The 16,568-nt window shown below is 36.6% G+C and overlaps 1 protein-coding gene across 2 annotated transcripts in view; it reads right to left on the minus strand.

Moving 5' to 3' along the window:
* The window catches only part of RALA (RAS like proto-oncogene A), a 108,295-nt gene that overhangs the window by 55,551 nt on the left and 36,176 nt on the right, over nt 1–16,568 (minus strand). The window lies entirely within an intron of this gene.

The raw sequence follows: 16,568 nt of genomic DNA on the forward strand, positions 1-16,568 counted from the left end.
ATCATATTGAGGAAGTTACCTTTGACTCCTATCTTTTGAGGTGCTTTTGTCAGAAAAGGATGTTGAATTTTGTTGAATGCTTTTTCAGCATCAATTGAGATAATCATGTGATTTTTCCCTTTTGATCTGTTAGTATGCTGTATTATATTAATTTATTTTCTTGCATTGAATCATCCTTGCATTCCTGATAAAAACCACACGTGGTAGTGATGTATAATTCTTTTAAGGTGTTGCTGGATTCAATTTGCTGCTATTTTTTTGAGAATATTCATGCCTATGTTCATCTGAGAGGCTGGACTGTTGTTTTCTTTTCTTGTAGCATCTTTACCTGATTTTGATATTAAAGTGATGTTAGCTTCATAAAATGTGTTAGGTAGTGTTCCTTTTCCCTCAGTTTTTTGGAAAAGTTTCAGCAGGACTGGTGTTAGTTCTTTTTGGAATGTTTGATAAAATTCCAAACATCATCTGTGAAATCATCTGGGCCTGGGCTTTTCTTTGTAGGAAGATTTTTGATGGCTGATTGAATCCCTTTACTTGTGATTGGTTCATTGAGATTTTCTATTTCATCCTGAGTCAGTGTAGCTTCTTTGTGTGTCTCCAGGAATTTGTCCATTTCATCTAAGTTGTCTAGTTTGTTGGCATATATTTGTTCATGGTATCGTCTTATGATTTCTATTATTTCTTCAGGTTCTGTGGTAACGATCCCCCTCTATTTCTGATTTTGTTTATTTGCATCCTCTCGCTTTTTTTCTTTGTCAGCCTTGCCAGTGACCCATCGATTTTATTGATTTCCTCAAAGAAGCAACTTTTGTTTTTATTGATTCTTTTGTTCTCCCATTCATTTAACTCTGCTTTAACCTATGTCATTTCTCTTCTTCTCTATGTTTTTGGGTTAGTTTGCTGTTCTTTCTCAAGTTCCTCCAGGTGAGTAGTTAAGTCCTCAATTTTTATTCTTTCTTGTTTTGTAATATAGGCATTTAGGGCAATAAATTTCCCTCTCAGCACAGCCTTTGCTGCATCCCATAACTTCTGATATGCTGTATTCTCGTTTTCCCTAGTCTCCAGATAGCTACTGATCTCTCTAGCAATTTCTTCTTTGACCCATGGTTGTTTAAGAGTGTGTTATTTAATCTCCATATATTAGTGAAAGCTCTCATTGTTTGGTGGTTATTGATATCCAGCTTCATTCCATAGTGATCAGAGAAGGTGCTTTGAATAATTTCGATGTTTTTAAATTTATAAAGACCTGTTTTGTGCAGCAGCATATGCTCTATCCTGGAGAATGTTGAATGAGTACTAGAGAAGAATGTATATCCTGGTGTTTTAGGGTATAATGATCTACATATGTCTGTTGGGTCTAATTCATTTATCAAGTTCTTTAACTTCTCTATTTCCTTGTTGATCCTCTGTCTGGTTGTTCTATCTATAGAGGAGAGTGGTGTATTGAAGTCTCCTACTATTATTGTTCAAACATCTATTGCTCCCTTCAGTTTTCCAATGTCTGTTTCATGTACTTTGGAGCTCCTTGGTTGGGAGCATAAACATTTATGATTGTTTTTGGTCTTGGTCAAGTGTCCCTTTTATTAATATATAGTCTCCTTGTCTCTTATGATGGCTTCACATTTAAAGGCCATTTTTCCAATACTTGTATAGCTACTCCTGCTTTCTTTTGTTTACAACTTGCATGAACATCTTTTCCCATCTTTTCATTTTTAATCTATTTGTAACCTTGCATCTAAGATGAGTTCCTTGTAAGCAGCACATATCTGGATTATGTTTCTTAATCCATTCTACCAATCTGCATCTTTTAATAGGTAAGTTCAGTCTGTTAACATTCAACAATGTTACTGAAAAGGTGTTTCTTGAATCCACCATCTTCTTATCTTTTGGATTTTTTGTCAGATCTATATATTCTTTTCCCTCTATCTCTTTTTATCCTTTAAGTTACCTTTACTGTACTCTTCAATTCTGTGCCCTTCTCCAGACCACCTTCTCTTGTGTATTTTTTTTCCAACTGGCAGAACTCCCACTAGTATTTCTTGTAGGGCCGGTCTCTTGTTAACAAATTCTTTCAGGATTTGTTTGTGAAAATGTTAATCTCTCCCTCAGTTTTGAAGGACAATTTGGCTGGGTGCAGAATTCTTGGCTGCAAGACTTTCTCTTTCAGGATCTTAAATATATCATACTACTCCCTTCTTGCTCTCATAGTGCCAGTTGAATAGTCAGAACTCAGTCTTATGTGGTTTCCCTTGTACATAGTAGATTGTTTTTCTCTTGCTGCTTTCAGTATCTTCTGCTTCTCTTCAACATTTGACAGCCTTATTAGTATGTTTCTTGGGGAAGGCCTATTTGAATTTATTCTATTTGGGGTTCATTGGGCTCTTTGATTTGCATATTCATGTCCTTTATAAAGGTTGGGAAGTTTTCCCTCATTATATCCTCAACTAATCTTCCTAGCCCTTTACTCTTCTTGTCTCTTTCTGGAACACCAATGATTCTTATATGTGTGTGCTTTGTTTTGTCCATCATTTCCCTGAGATCCAATTCAAAATTTTCTGTTCTTTTTGCCATTTGCTGTTTTGAGTGTTCAAAATCAGTTGCCCTGTCCTCTGATTCACTTATTCTTTCTTCTGCCTCTTCAAATCTGCTGTTGTGTGTCTCTATTTTTTATTTGGTCTACAGCATCATTAATCTCTGTGATATCTGCTATTTTTCTATTTATTCTTTCAAATTCCTCTTTATGCTCTTCTAGTGTGTTCTTGATCTCCTTTATATTATCAGCCATCCCATTTATTTTATTTAGTAGAGTTATATGAACATCTTTGATTAGTTGTCCCAAAGTCTCTGTCTCTTCCAGTCTTTTAATTTGTCATTAGGCTGGGCTATATCTGTCTACATCTTGATATGCTTAATGATCTTCTGTTGTCTTCGCAGCATGTAAATATCTTGATTGGTCTACCTTGTAAGTCGATTTCCTTCAGTAGTCTAAAGCTTTGCATTTGCAGGATAGATGTGGAGCAGGATGCGGGCCATGGGACAGGGCACAACAGTGCAGTGATGTGTTGCAGTGCAGGTATAGGCACAGGTTGGGGATGCTACGCTGGTGCCTGTGAGTACTGGGTGCAGGTCGCAGGGTTGTAAAGGTGCAGTACGGGGGTGGTAGGTATGTGGTGCAGCTCAGGCAGACCTTGGAGCACAGGAACAGGGTGCGGCGTGGGGGACATAGAGGTAGAGTGTTCCTAGTCCCGGTCTCCCTGTCTATGCACTCCTGAGGGCTCCGGGCTTCCATTTGGAAAGGGGCACATTAGGCTGTTTGCACCAGCTAGATGGTCTCCAGTTCTCTGCATCTCAGTTCTTCAATTTTTATAACCGGAGCCTCCCTATGTGTTGTAGAAGACCCTCCCAGGTCATTTACACCCTGGAATCGCTGTCTCAGTCGTCTTCCCTTCCCTTCTCTAACCATTCCTTGGAGCAGGGGTGAACTTGACCTATCCTATTGCACTATCTTCTCATATGATATGTATGCTGGTTTGAAAGGATGCATGTCCCCTAAAAAGCCATGTTTCAACCTAAATCCCATTTCATAGAAGCAGAATAATCCCTATTCAATATTGTATGCTTGAAACTGTAATCAGATCATCTCCCTGGAGGTGTGATTTAATCATGAGTGGTTAACTGGATTAGGCAACGACATGTCTCCACCCATTTGGGTGGATCTTGATAAGTCTCTGGAGTCCTATGAAAGAGGAAACATTTTGGAGAATGAAAGAGATTTGGAGAGAGCAGAGAATGCTGCAGCACCACAAGAAGCAGAGTCCACCAGCCAGCTACCTTTGGAGATGAAGAAGGAAAATGCCTCCCAGGGAGCTTCATGAAACAGGAAGTCAGGAGAAGAAGCTAGCAGATGATGCCATGTTCGCCACATGCCCTTCCAGATGAGAGAGGAACCCTGACTGTGTTTACCATGTGCCTTTCCACATGTGAGAGAAACTGACTGTGTTCGCCATGTGCCCTTCCACTTGAGAGAGAAACCCTGAACTTCATCAGCCTTCTCGAATCAAGGTATCTTTCCCTGGATGCCTTAGATTGGACATTTCTGTAGACTTGCTTTAACTGGGACATTTTCTCAGCCTTAGAACTATAAACTAGCAACCTATAAAATCCCCTTTTTAAAAGCCATTTCATTCCTGGTATATTGCATTCTGGCAGCTAGCAAAATAGAACAATATGATTCTAATAAGCTGCTTTCATATTTAGCTAGAAATTTTACTGAAAGACGTTTTTAAAATCAAGTAGGTATAATGATAGTTGGCTCTGAATTACTTAAAAACCACATGAAGAAACCTTCTAATCTAATCTAACTCCCTTGTTTTTCAGATGAGGAAATAAGGGCTCAGTAAGATAAAATTACTGCAAGAAGTTCCAGAGAAAGTTATGGTGGAGTTAAAACTGAAACTCACTCAGTATCACATTATTCAGCAAATTCTATGTATCTATGCTAGTGTAGATCAGATGTGAAATCACCATGTACTTGCAAATGATTTTTAAAAATTTTTATTTTTGACTTAAAATTTTTTATTAGATTAATGGTAAGTTTTACAGAAAAATAATGCAGAAGTGCAGAATTCCTATATACCATCCCCACCACAATTTTCCCTATTATTGAAATTTTGCATTAATGTAGTACCCTTGTTACAATTAAGCAATATTATTTTAATTATATTACTAACTATAGTCCATAGTTTACATTAGGGTTCACTCTTTTTGTCTATGGGTTTCTAAAATATGACCTAAAAGATGTACTGGGTCTTTTTTTATTCATATAGCTGTGCATTTATCATCATAATTGACAGTTTTTTTAACTTTTTAAATTATATAATATAACATGTATACAAAACGAGAAGGAAAAAAGCAATAGTTTTCAAAGCAAATGATTGATTTTTAAAGCAATCTTCCCTTACCCTCATTCTGACTATATCCCTGAAACTGGTTTCAGTTTAAGGGATTAACTGAGTATGTTTGTTTTATGTTTTACATAGTAATTCGTACTCACTTATAGGCTTCCAAATTCATCAAACAGTCCACCAATTCAGGAGGGCTGAGTGTGAGCCTGAGTTTAATTAACTTCCTGCTGGACTCACCTCAATATTAGCTAGTAGTTTCATGTTATGCCAAGTGTTCAAAATTATCTCAGCTGCACGGTAATAGGTGCTCTATAAAAACAAAGAGACTCTTCTTCTTACAATTAACTCTCTTTAACAGTAAAGCTTTCTGCTGCTGGATAATTGGACACTGCTCATAAATAAATAAATTTCCTTTTTGGGTTCTTGTTGTTGTCAAGAATCATAACTACTAATCTCAAATCAGTGAACTTTGACTTAAAGGTTCAAAAGGAAGAAAAATAAAAATATTAAAGTTCTTGCTTAATTTTGTATAAGATTTCAAATTGAGAATTACCAAGCATGGATAGATGAGGACTAATTACAGTTTCAAACATACAGTACTGAATATGGATTAGAAGAAGTGACTGCCTTTACAAAATGGGATTAGGATTAAAACATGGCTTTTCTAGGGTACGTGTATCTTTTCAAAACAGCACAACTCCTTATTGCTCTAAGGTTAAAATCTAAATCCCACCCCTATGAAACTTATTTTGGAGAATGAAAGAGATTTGGAGAGAGCAGAGAATGCTGCAGCACCACAAGAAGCAGAGTCCACCAGCCAGCTACCTTTGGAGATGAAGAAGGAAAATGCCTTGCAAAGGACGGGATAAGCCTACTTAAAATTAGGCTTAAGAGTCACCCCCCCAGAAAACCTCTTTTGTTGCTCAAACACGGTCTCTTTCTCTAAGCCAACTCAGCAGGTGAACTCACTGCTCTTCCTCCTAAGGGAGACCTGACTCCCAGGGGTATTCATTTCCTCCTGAAATGAATTTTGTTCCTTTGGGACAAAAATCCTGGGATAAGCCAGGACCTGGAATCAAGGGATTGAGAATACCTTCTTGATCAAAAGGGGACAGAGAGAAATGAGACAAAATAAAGTTTCAGTGACTGAGCGATTTCAAACAGAGTTGAGAGGTTACCCTGGAGGTAATTCTTATGCATTATACAGATATCCCTTTTCAGTTTATGGTGTTTTGGAGTGACTGGAGGGTGCTGAGCTGTATTCCAGTAGCCTTGATTCTTGAAGATGATTGTTTAAAGATGTGTTTAAAGATGTGATTGTATGATTCTGAAAACTGTATGTCTGATGCTTCTTTTATCCAGAGTATGAACAGATGAGTAAAAAATATGGATTAAAAAATAAATAAATAATGGGGGGAACAAAGGTTAAAATAAATTGAGTGGATGGAAATACTAGTGCTCAATGAGAGGGGGGATAAGGTGTATGATATGTATGAGTTTTTTCTTTTTATTTCTTTTTCTGGAGTGATACAAGTGTTCTAAAAAATGATCATGGTGATGAATACATAACTAGGTGATGATACTGGGAGCCACTGATTGTACACCATATATGGAATGTATGTGTGTGAAGATTTCTCAACAAAAATCTCAAAAAAAAAAAAAAACTAAATCTCCTTAATACTGTCTTCCAAACCCTAATCTGAACTGCTCCTGCTCATTTCCTTTTTTATTCTCTTTCCTTAAACCTTCTAAACCTTGATCCTGATGCATTTTATAATTTCTATGAATGGGATGTTTGTGGACAATGTGGTGAAATTAGGGTTAAACAATAACAAGTAAAATGGATTTGTAGGCAGTAAAACAGTGATACCAAAGAAGGTTAACAGACCTTATAGAGACTGGCAGGATATAATGTCTTAAATAAAAAATAGAAGATAAACTTGAGGGTTAGTTTACAATGATCACAACATTTTCCAAGTGCTATATTCATATCCACACAACATTTTTTAAATAGGGATAAAAGTGTAATTACAGTATGAAAAAAAGATAAAGGAATTGGAAAAGATAGTGAGTGATTTTAAAAGGTTATCTGTTAACTTCCTTTTATTGCTAAGTAGTATTCCATTGTATGGCTATACTGTAGTTTGTTTATTCATTCACCTGTTGATGGACTTCGGAATGTTTCCACTTTTTGACTCCTGTTAATGAAATGCAAAGGCAATGCAATAAAGAAAGAACAGTTTTTCAACAAATGGAACTGGAACAATTGGATACCCATATGCAAAAAATGAACTTCAAACCATACCTTGCACCCTAATTAACTCAAAATGGTTTATTTCTAAATGCAAAACTTAAAATTATAAAACTTTTAGAAGACAGCTCTGGAGGAAATCTTTGTGACCTTTGGGTAAGGTAAATGATTTCTTAGATATAACACCAAAAGCAAAATCCTTCAAAGAAAAAAACTGATAAACTGAACTTCATTAAAATTAAAAAACTTACACTCTTCAAAAGATAAAAAAAAATGTTAAAAAAATTAAAAGAATAAATCACTGACTGGGAGATGATTTTTACAATTTAAAACTATGATTACTGAGGAAAAGCCACTAACAGGATCTTTCTGATTACTTATTACTGTCAAAATGGAATAAACTGTGAGCTCCCATCAAAGAATTCAGAGAAGGGAGGAGAGAAGGAGTGGAGACTGAGTTGATTAATTCAAAGTTCCTTCCTATTCTGTAAATATACATTTTAACTATTTTCAAGATGAACAATTTAATACATATTTAATATCATTAATCAATGGTGAAAGAAACAAAAGCCTTGCCCAAACAGCTCTATCAAAACATTTTTGATTAAAACAATTTTTGCCCAATAGGGTATTGTGTGTACATAAAGGAAGTTTTAAAAATAGAATTTCTTATGTTAAGTTTTTCCTGCCGTCCAACTGTTCTCCAGGTTTAAGAGGTTCCATAGCATTCTGGATATAATTCTATTAGTGCTTCTTACCACATTAATTATTGAGAGGTTTTCTATCATAGAGATCTGTCTTTTCCAGTTTGGTACTTCCAGTTCATCTAGTACAGATAGCCTCTAGCACACAGCTAGTACATACATACACATTTGAAAAAGAAATTAAGCTCTAGAAATGACTTTGAGAGAAGTTAGTCAGTTTTGGTAAAATTGCAATACATTCTTCTAGAAGGAACAGAACCCCAGTTAAGAATTACTGATTGAAGAGATTAGCAGGGAAAGGAAAGCCAGTAAAAGAGATGAGTCAGAATGCTCCAATATCTGATAATGCTGTGATATTACCTGCAATTACAATGTATTATACATTATGGACAAATTAAACACTGGCCTGAGAAGTTATAAGCATTAATGTTATTAATGTTCAAAAAGCCCCTGAAAAAATAAAATGGATTGCCTGAGATAATTCTGCTGAGTTGGGCTAACATGTTATCTAATTTTCTTAATATATTAATACAACCACATCATTGTTATATAATATTGAACTATGAAGAAATTCAATCTTCTGACAGTATACTCATTTACTAAAATCAAGCAAGTGGCAAAATGTCCAGAAAGCTTAGAAAACTTTTCTTGCTTCTCACCTTCTATAAGTATTTTGAGGTTTAAAAGTTGAGGGACATTAGTATAGTTCTTATAATCAACCAAACAGGTTTATGATGACTGCAAATTAACTGAGGATGTGAACATCCCAGTCAGTCCCCTTTTTGGACCCAATAAAAGCCTATGGACCCTTCCACAATTAAAATGAGAGAGAAAGGGAGAGAGATTAAAGAGATAGCAATTTAATGTAATAGCATGACCCTGGATTGCATTTAATAAAGAAGGAGAAAATGCCCAAAAGGACATTACTGGGACATATGAAAGAGTAGACTATAGACTATAAACTTTAAACCCTCAATCTAGAAGTTCTAATGTGGTCATTTAAAAACTAATATAAATGCTACAAAGCGTAAATCTACATTTATTTATTTATTTGGTGGAACTGATATGAGAATTCTCAATAACTGCTATATTTCTAAAAAATGGCTATCAGGATTATGATTGTGCATAGAGAATTAATGAGAAGGATACTTACTATAATATTCATCATAATTGCTAAATGAGGGGTTAAAGTATGGATAGCCACACAACAGAATTATAACATAGTCATTAAAAATGACATTGAGGAAGAATACTGAATGATGCCGAAAAACACTCACAAAATATTTTGTTAAAGCAGCTTACAAAATATTATTTATACAAGAACTTTTTTTTTTTTTTGGCATGGGCAGGCCCTAGGAATTGAACCTGGGTCTCTGGCATGGCAGGCGAGAATTCTGCCATTGAGCCACCATAGCACTGCCCTATATGAACTTATTTTTATTTTTTTTATGAACTTATTTTTAACAGGTATAGTACAAACATGTAAAACACCAGATAGCAAATAAATTTCAACAAGTATAATGTCAAGAAGGGAATATGGAAAATGTTTAATTTCCAGGGTTTTTGCTTATCTCTATTCCAGTTTTCTATCATAAATGTTACTTTTGTAATCAGGAAAAAAATCAGTGAAAAAGAATTTAAATGGTAATTGCAGTTGGGCTTTAATATAACCAAACCTTTACAAATAGCCACTCTAGGTAAAAACACTGTTCATGTGTACAGCAGAGCTGGAAGTACAGGAAGTAAGGCACCAGGATTTTGTAGACACTCAGTGGATCAGTGTGATACTCTCCAAGATGGTTCCCAATGTTCTCCACCTCCTGGTATTCATACCCTTAAGTTGTCCCCTCTTACATGGTACCAGGGTTGGCTTATATGACAGAAGCGAAGTCGCATCTAAAATTATCAAATCTGTCTTCCATCCAGGGAACTCTCTTATCACCTTCTCTAAGGGTGCTGTGAGCAATGGTAGAGAGATCCACATGGCGAGGAACTCCTGACAACAGTGTGAGTAAGCTAGGAAGTAGATCCTCTAGACCTAGTAAGCCTCAGGTGCCTTCAGCTCTTGTTGACACCTTGACTGAAGCTTCATGAGAGGAGTCAGAACCATATTGCTGAACTGCTTACAGATTCCTAACCACAGAACTGTGAGTTAATAAATATTTGTTGTTAAAACTGCCAAGATCGGGGTAATCTTCCATACAGCAGTAGATAACTAAGTCAGTTTACAGCTTTGGAAACTAGGGCCCTTTCTAAGAACCTCCCTTCAGAAAAATAGCAATTCAAGGTTCTAAGTTCCTATCTGATTTGCCCAAAATGAGAAAGGACATCTGAATACCTTTCAAAATGTTCAGTTCCCTAGATTTTCCTTCTGCTTGAAGGAAAATCTTTTCTTCAGTTACTATAAATCTAGGGTCAGCAAACTCTGTTACAACTACTTAACTCGGCCTTGGTAGTTTGAAAGCAGCCATACATAATATCTTAATGAATGGGTGTGGCTGTGTTCCAATAAAACTTTATTTCAAATACACATGGTAGAATTAAAAACAACAACAAGGACAACAAAAACCAGATGGTGGGGTGGATTTGGCTCCAGGGCCTTGGTTTGCAAGACCAACCCTTCCACTTATGTAGCAAATTCCATTCCCTCTTACTGACTCAAATATGTTGCTCCAGAAATTCTTCCCACTTTCACATATCAATTTGTACCTGTAATTTCACCAAGCTTAAAAAACAAAACAAAACCTTTTAACCCCACTCCTGTCTTTCAAACTTACTGTCTCCAATTTTGTTCCTCTCATCCTCTCTTGAGCATCAGGCTTTTGTTAAGGTCACCAATGACCTCCAATAAACCCAACAGTCAATTCCCAATCTTCATATATATGAATATATATGCTATTTGCTACAAATTAATAAATATTCCTGCTCATATTTAAAGAAAAGGAAGCTAAACTTTGTGGACAAATGCCTACTTTGTTTCAGTATTTGACATATTTATCAAAATGACCCTGAAAGGTAGGCATCAGATGGATGGGAAAAAACAAGACTCTCAGAAATTATACATCTTGCCCAAGAATTCAAAATTAAGTCAGTTGAGTGGAGATATGAATACAGTTCATTTGTTTCCAACTGTAACTACTCATATCTACTTGGATATTCACACACAACTCAAACTCAAAACAGAATAACCTGTTCTCTCTCTGTTCTCCATGTCACCATCCATGCAGGCTCAGGTACATCATTAAGCTTCAGTATTCTTGATGGCCCCTCCCCATCATTCTTCACATGTAAATAACCACCCAAATCCTATGGATTCCACCTCCTTAGATTTTATCTTCAAACTCAGCTGCTTCTCTCAAGCCTCCTGGTTCAATTCAGGACACAATCATATCAGCTTGGATAAGACTAATATAACCGCAGACTGAGAGGGCAGAGTCTAGTAATGCGTTTGACCTGGAGTCCCAGCCCTGTCCTCAGTCCTGCACTGCCCCCAGCTTAGGCTCAGGCATCCCTCCACCCTCCATCTTTTCCTTATCTATCCTTGACCTTGGGAAGTTGCCTTCAGGCTTCTCAGATCAGTACTACTGTTCACAATAAAGTTTTAAGTTATTGTGCTTGTTTGAATGTATTACGTACCCCAGAAAAGCCATGTTTTAACCTTGTGGAGGCAGCTGTTTCTTTTAATCCTGATTCAATAATATAGGTTGAAATCTTTTGATTAGATTATCTTCATGGAGATGTGACGTGCCCAATTGTGGGTGTTAACTTTTGATTAGACGGAGATGTGACTTCACCCATTCCAGGTGGGTTTTGATTAGTTTATTGGAATCGTTAAGAGAAAACATTTTGGAGAAACAACACCAGAGCCTAGAGAAACGATGGAAGTCTCAGAGCCAACAGAGAGAGCAGATACAGAACTTGGAGAACAGTTGCTTCAAGGCACAGACACACGGATGTTTGGAGATGCTTGGCCCAGCAGACAACATCATGAGATGTTAAGTAAGCCAAAACCCGGAGAGAGCCAAGGGAAGGCAAGAGGTGAAAGCCAGCCCCAGAGAAGCAAAGTGAGGAACCTCCACATGACTGAAAGCAATGGAGCCCTGGAGGAAGGAACCAGCAGATGCCAGCCACACAATGGCTGACAGAGGTGTTCCAGACCCGTCAGCCTTTCTTGAGTGAAGGTAACCTCTTGCTGGTACCTTAATTTGGACACTTTCACTTCCTTAGAACTGTAAACTTGTAACTTATTAAATTCCACTTTTAAAAGAGCTATTCCAGTTCTGGTATATTGCATTTTGGCAACTTGCAAACTAACAGAGTTATTAAAAAAAAAAAAGAGCAGGCTTAACTGCACTCTAGGAGGAATATAAAATGAGCCACTGGGGGTCGGGAAAATATCAGAACTTCTATTTAAATATGTTCCTGTCTTAAAAAATAAGAAAGAAATTAATCTTTACTAATAGCCAACATACTGACTGACAATTTCTCTACGTGAAATTGATACAGCATATGTGAAGTTTGAGATGTTTCTAGGTGTTCCTAGAGAGATGGAGAGTAGTGCCCCTCCAAATATTCATTCATTTCTAAGACACTGAAGTGTATATCAGCCTACATGTTTTTATTCTTAGGTAGTCACACATATTCATATTATCTAAGTTTTACCTAATAACCCTCACAAAATCGACAATTCAATAAGATTCTTGAAAAGAAATCAGGGATTGAAGAGATCAATGTAATCTCAAGTAGGCAATAAGACAATGGCAGAGATTTAACTTTTATTCCTAGCATATGCTCTTCATCAGCCTCATGGATAAAACAATGACAAAGTAATCCCAGTAATCCAAAAATAATCCTGGGGATTATGACTCAAATCATAATCGAAGACTATTTACAACATGGACTTACATCTCTAAATCCATTAGTTATAATCAGATGTGGCTGCTAATGACAGAAACCCAAAACAGTTTTAAAAATATGTTTCTGAAACTTCCCTGATCAATGCATACCATATATGGAGATAGGCAATCCAGGGATGATCTTGTGGCTTCAAAATTATCTAGCAACCAGCCTACTCCCAGTTTTGTAGGGGTATGTAATGGTTAGGCTCATGTGTCTACCCGACTAGGTAATTGTGGTAGTTACATTCAACTGTTAACTTGACCAGGTGAAGGCACCTAGTTCTGTTGCTGTGGACATGAGCCAATGGTAGTGAACCTCATCTGTTGCTGATTTATACCTGCAGTTGGCTAGCAGGCGTGCCTGCTGCAATGAATGACGTTTGACTTAATTGACTGGTGCTTAAATGAGAGAGTGCAACATAGCACAGCCCAAACAGCTCAGCATTCCTCATCTCAGCACTCACAGCTCAGCCCAGGTCTTTGGAGATGCAGAAAGAAGTCACCCCGGGGAAAGTTGTTGGAACCCAGAGGCCTGGAGAGAAGGCCAGCAGAGACCATCCTGTGCCTTCCCACGTAAGAAAGAACCTCAGTTAAAAGTTGGCTGCCTTTCCTTTGAAGAACTAACAAAATAAATCCCCTTTCATTAAAAGCCAATCCGTCTCTGGTGTGTTGCATTCCGGTAGCTAGCAAACTAAAACAGTAATGGTGCCCTGTTGTTTGGTCAAGAAAACACGAGAATAACTGTTACTGTGAGGACATTTTGTGGACTTAAATCATCAATAAGTTCATTGGATCTATGGATGATAACATCTACAATCAACTGAGAAGAATACCAGCAATAACAGACATTTCGTCCAATCAGGTAAAGACTTTAAAAGGAGAAATGATTGATTTTAGCAGTCACAGAGAGAATTTTCATCTCTACTTCAGCTGGCCAGCTTCTTCTGCAGAAGACGTTGAAAACCTTCCGAGTTCCCAGCTTGCAGCCTGCCCTATGGAATTTTGATTTGTACACCACCACAGTTGCATGAAACAATTTTATAAAATATTGTAATATTTATATACCTCCTGTAGGTTCTATTTCCCTAGAGAACCCTGACTAATACAGGCCCAAATTGGATTTCCAAGTCACTACAAATAAATTTAAGGACATGCATGCCCCTCTCCGTTAAGAGCCCTTCCTAGAGGTTTCACAAATCACTTCTACTTCATCTCATTAGCCAGAAATTAGTCACCTGGTTGCAACTAGCTATAAGGAACATTAGGCAATCACATGCTTTACCAGTATCTGAAAGGTTCTATTAGAAAAGAAGGGAATACTGAAGCCAACCATCTCTAACATATATGTAAATGATGAATGTCAACCCAAGTATATGGTGCTCCTTAAGGTGTTACCTAATATACATTTATAATATTTAGCCACAGTTCAAAATACAGAATGTCTGAAAATTGAACTTTTTCCAAGTAAGTTTAGTGCAAATGGATTTGAGGCAGAACTTGTCCTGAATAAACAAGAGGCTATTTCAATTATTTATCCCAGTTAGTGTGAATATTCATATATTTTACTACAGAAATATCATTTGATTCAAGGGTGGTATCTCAAATTATACATGACATTATCTTTCTTAAATGCTAAAAATTCTGAATCTTAAAACACATCAGGCTCCAGAGAGTTCAGAAAAAGGGTTGTGGAACTGTAGTATGAAACAATCTGAATTATTAAGGTATTTAAAAACTAATGATCCAGAACATGAAAAGCCACCAAGTTTTTCAATTTTCTTTTTAGTTTTTTTTTTAATATTTTTATTGACAAATCTTCACACCAAGTCTTTCATTTATCTTTTTTTTTTTTTAATATTTTTATTGACAAATCTTCACACACATACAGGCCACACATGGTATACAATCAGTGGCTTACAATATCATCACAGAGTTGTGTATTCATCACCGTGATCATTTTTAGAACATTTGCTCACTCCAGAAAGAGATAAAAAGAAAAAAGTCACACATCCCATACCCCTTACCACTCCCTTTTACTGGCTACCAGTATTTCAATCTACCCAATTTACTTTACTCCTATTCCCATTATTTATTTTTCATCCATTTTTTTTACTCATCTGCCCATATCTTAGACAAAAGGATTAACAGATACAAGGTTTTCACAACCACACAGTCACATTGTAAAAGCTATATCATTATACAATCATCTTTAAAGTAATGCAATGAGTTCAAATTTCATACAATTTCTTTGACTTAATGATAATGTTCAAAAGCCTCTATTAAGGTTTCTTAATAGTGAAAGCCACATTACAGTCCATAAATATCTGTTCTCCCTGCCATGGTAAAATGGCTAAAACGATACGCAGAAAACAAAAGCAAAATTAAAATGCTTTCCACTCTCAACAAATGCGGCTGGAAAACACATGTTTTAAGGAACAAAAAACAGCATATGAAATGATACAAGATTATTTTACAAGCAGATCAAAGTACAGATGTGTCTAATGTGTCCGCTAAAGTATTTGCTAGATTCTAGAATAATGTAATGCACAGGAACTGTTTTTCAGTTACTCAGTAAAAAGAAAGGGGTACCAGGGAAGATATCTTCAGGGGTAAATTACTTGTTTCATGAAAACAATGTTACATGAAAAGATTATGTAAGCCCACAGAGATAGCACCACATTTGAAATTCATTCCCTGCATAATTCATAAGAAAACTGAAACCAGAGATGCCAAAAATATTATGATGTCACTAATATGGTTAATTTTATAAAAACAAGACCTTTAAAATACAGTAAAGAGAAGAGAAAAAGGGCCAACATCCAAACTCTTTTTGTTACATCAATGTAATTGTGCCGGTTTAAAAGGATTAATTAATTGCTTTGCCAGTTTAAGAGGATTATGTTTATAAGCCATGTTTTAATTCTGATCCATCGCATGGAGTCAGCCATTTCTTTTAAACTCTATTCAGCACCGTAGGTTGGAAACTTGATTAGAGCATCTCCGCAGAGCTGTGACTCACCCAATTGTTTGTATTAACTTTTGATTAGAGGGAAATGTGACTCCACCCATTCCAGGTGAGTCTTGATTACTTTTCCAGAATCCTTTAAAAGAGAAAGGATTTCCAGAGAAAGCTTCAGAATGACAAAAGTCAGAGCCCATGCAACCAGAGACCTTCAGAGATGAAGAAGGAATACGCCCCCAGGAGAGCTTCATGAAACAAGAAGCTTGGAAAGAAAGCTAGTGGACATCACCACGTTCACCATGTGCCTTTCTAGTTGAGAGAGAAACCCTGAACTTCATTGGCCTTTGTTGAGTGAAGGTAACCTCTTGTGGGGCCTTAATTTGGATATTTTATAGATTTGCTTTAATCGGGACTTTTTCTCAAACTTAGAACTGTAAACTAGCAACTTATTAAATTCCCTTTTTAAAAAACCCATACTGAGGAAAAAGAATGTCAAGATCGGCAGTCTTCTTGAGGAGCAGTTCCAGCAGGGCAAGTTTCTTGCCTGCACTGCTTCGAGGTCAGGCCAGTGTGGCTGAGCAGATGGCTACGTGCTAGAAAGCAAGGAGGTGGAGTTTTATACGAGAAAAATCAAGGCCCAGAAAGGCAAATAATTCCTCCGTCCCATCCTAGCTCATGTAATAAAGGTGTTTATTGTTCTGTGTTCAAAAAAAAAACCATTCTGTTCCTGGTATATTGCATTACTGGCAGTTAGCAAACTAGAACAGTAATCTTGATACGAAAACCAAAAAGGACAAAAGAGAAAATTACAGGTCAATCTCTCATAGACATAGACATACAAATGTTTAA

This window comes from Tamandua tetradactyla, chromosome 1 (assembly GCF_023851605.1).
Source record: "Tamandua tetradactyla isolate mTamTet1 chromosome 1, mTamTet1.pri, whole genome shotgun sequence".
Classification (NCBI taxonomy): domain Eukaryota; kingdom Metazoa; phylum Chordata; class Mammalia; order Pilosa; family Myrmecophagidae; genus Tamandua; species Tamandua tetradactyla.